Source organism: Aptenodytes forsteri, unplaced genomic scaffold (assembly GCF_000699145.1).
Source record: "Aptenodytes forsteri isolate BGI_AS27 unplaced genomic scaffold, ASM69914v1 Scaffold459, whole genome shotgun sequence".
Lineage (NCBI taxonomy): Eukaryota > Metazoa > Chordata > Aves > Sphenisciformes > Spheniscidae > Aptenodytes > Aptenodytes forsteri.
The window spans coordinates 131,442-134,659 of NW_008794121.1; the positions used below are offsets into that span (position 1 = coordinate 131,442).

The 3,218-nt window shown below is 65.7% G+C and overlaps 1 protein-coding gene across 1 annotated transcript in view; it reads left to right on the forward strand.

The window, feature by feature from the left end:
• ARAP1 (ArfGAP with RhoGAP domain, ankyrin repeat and PH domain 1) overlaps positions 1-3,218 on the forward strand; it is a 107,965-nt gene that overhangs the window by 103,913 nt on the left and 834 nt on the right.

The following is a 3,218-nucleotide window of genomic DNA, read 5'->3' on the forward strand; positions in this document are numbered from 1 at the left end:
GGGCAAGGCAAAAAGCGGGGTGATGGGGGGGGGTGCTTTGCCCTGCCCCAGCCCCGCCTCTCGCTGTACACCGCGCTTTCAAGGCTGTACACCGCGCTTTCAAGCATCCCCATCCCTTTGCACCCCGAGCCAGCAGCCCAGCGAACACATCAGGCAGCGTCTGCCCTTGGGTGGGGATGGTGCCCGCGGGACGTGGGAACCGGGGGGGGGATGCGATGCCCGTGGGCACGGAGATCTGCGTGCTCAGCATCTCGGATGCTCTAATTTCATTTGGGTGCCCCAGCTCGGGGAGTGAAGTCGTCCAGACGGAGCGATGTCCGGCCTCATCCCGAAGGCGATCGTTCACGCGGGGGCTAACGCACTAATCCACTTACAGAATTAATTGGGATCATTTCCCTCGCGTTCCCAGGTGGATAAAGTCCCGCGGGAGGGGCAGGAGCCGGGCTCCGAGGGCTTGTGGGGAGACAGATGCCTCCGAGCTTGAAGGGTCGCGTCAGTCAAATAATTTACTTGCAGTTTTTACGGCAAAGCTGGGCTGGAAGCTCAGCTGGGAGATGATTCATTTCCTTGGGGTTCCTCGGCCCTGCAGCGAGCAGGGGCTGCTGTCCCCGTGGGGACGGCACGGGGAAGGACGTGGCAAAAGCCTGCTGCTGAATCCCCCCTGGATGCCTGCCAGCATCCCCCCTTGGAGCCAGCACCCATGGGTGCTCCCACAGCGATGGCAGGATCCATCCGGGCTGCAGATCTGGCCTCCCCAACCCAGGACCCCCATCCTCAACCTGGGAGCCGGGCAGGACACCCAACCCCGGCTCCCCTTGCAAGGCAGGGTGGGGGCCCTGCAGCCTGGCTCCGCGTCCCTCCGGGAGCAAGATGCTCCCAGGTGCTGGGTATCGCTGCCTCGCTTTCTGTGCCTCAGTTTCCCCTTGGTACCCCCACAGGGGCTGAGCATCCCAGCGGGTACCTGGATGGATCCGGCCTCTGCCTACTCCGGGGGGGGCTCCTCCTCACCCTGGGGGGTCTCTGGGCAGGGGAGCATCACCCTGAGCTCCCCCATGGGGGAAAAACCATCTCTGTCCATCGCCCAGGAGCGAGGCCGGGGGAATGGGCACAAGCCCCGAGGCATGAGACCCCCTGGTCTCCCTCCCTCCCCGTGGCAGGCGTGAGAGGAGCCTTTCCGGAGAGGAAGCCGGCCCGGATGGGATTTCTCTATTCCATAAACATAGGCGGGGTGGGGGGGGGGGGGGGCGGGGGGGGGCCGAACCCAGCTGCCGCGGCCAGCGAGGCTGAGCAGGGGGACGGATCTGTCCCAGAAATCCCTACCCGGCGCGCAGCCATCCCTCCCCGAAAAAAGCCACGTTTTTGCTGCCGGTGAATTCCCTCCGCTGGAAAAGATGCTTTGCCACCCTGGCAGGGTCCGTCGGAGCCTGGAGGGGCTGGGACAAGTTGGGGGGCTGTGCTGGGGGTTCCCATCCTTGCACGGCTGGGTACGGGATGCTGCCACCACTCTCCGAAAGGAAAAAGGGGGGAAAAAAATATAGGGTGCCGTTTTCCACGGGGAGGAGCGCAGCCTGTGGTCCGTCCGGCTGGGCCGCGGTGAGGTTTGGCTTTGCCGAAGCTGCGGGGGTTTGTGCTGTGCAGGGCCGCGCTGTGCCCTGGCTCGTGTCGGAGCAAAGACAAATTGCTTACTCTAATGAGATGAATGGCTTCATTAATCACCCAGTGGCTCCATCGGGAAATACAGAGGCAGATACAGCTCCAGCGTTGCACCGCGCCAGGGGATGCTGGCGTGCCAGCCGAGCGGGAGCCGGCAAAATCCCCGCCGGCACCACGGTCCCATGGGGCACCCGGCGGGGGGGGGGGGGGGGGGGTGGGATCAGCCAGTCGTTTCGGGTGTCTGGCAGAGCAAGACCAGCGTCCCCATCCTCCCAGGCCAGAGCAAAGGTGACACCGGTCCCAGATTGATGGTCCCACGGGGCCACGGCTGCTGTCTGCGCCGCAGGGAGCAGCGCAGGGGCAGGGACAGGGCGCTGTTCCCCTCCAGCCTGCTCTGCAGGAGCAGCACCCTCAGCTCCTGGGGTTGTCGGTGATGCCCAGCGCCATGCCGCGTCCCATGCCCCCTGGGTCTGGATGGGTACCAGGAGCTGCTTCCTGCCCCCTGCCCCTGGGTCTGGCCCCAAATTCCCCCCCAGCGCCCGTCTCCAAGCATCCCATTTCCACGCAGCGTTTTCCTACGGAGCTGCTCGGCACAAAGACCTCGGGATGAGGGTGTCAGGCTCTGCTCCGACAGCTGGGAAATGGAATCGCTCCACGCTTTCCCCCACTTCATTGAAGTTAATTAACCCTCCGCGCCCCCCCGGGAAGCGTTATTATTGCTCTGCCTCCAGGGAAGCCGGGATGCAGAGCAGGCTCTGGCACCGGCGGATGGGGAAGCCTCTCCCGGGAAGTGTTTTGGTCCCCTGCCCTGATGGGTGCAGGTCCGGGGCTGCGGTGAGCCCAGCTCGGTGGGTCCCGGTGACATCCCCAGTGACAGGGATGGGGTGGCCGATGGCTCTGTCTCCCCACCGGGTGCTGGAGCATCCCACTGCGCCAGGGATGTGTGTGCCAACACGGCCTTAGCCAAACACCCCGGCCCAGCCAAGTGTCCGTGGGAGCCGGGGATGGATCCGGAGAACCCCCCGGCAGCTCCCAACTGCAGCCCCCAAATTGGGGTGGTGCCTGGATGGGGCCCGTGGTGCAGAGTGCCAGGGGCGAGACATGGGGGACCCCGTCCCCTTGCTGCCAACCGCGGCATCCCAAGGGATGGTGAAGCAAGCTCGGCTCGCCATGCAAGTGCCCGGCTTTGGGAGGCTAATTAGCCCCTTAATTAGCTCCCTGGCAGGGGTGCAGCCTGGATCCCAGGCTGCGGAGAGCGTGCCAGTGCCGCTGGCACTCGGAGGTGCTCCCCGCCGGGTTTGGGGATGCGGGGGGATGGATCGTGCCCCCCCATCCCACTGCTCTCCGACAGGATGCAGCGGGTGCACGCTGCCTGCGTGTTGCCTGCAGTGGGGACCCATCCGTGGGAGCCGGAGCAGGGATAACCCCCCTCCCTGTGCGCTGCTGCTGGGGGGCATGCACAGGCAGAGGCTGCCCGCGCCGCAGGGAATGGCAGCGTGCCTGCACCAGGTCACCCTGAGATGCTGGCGGGGGGGACACCCCCATCCCCTCCGTGCCCCCCCCCT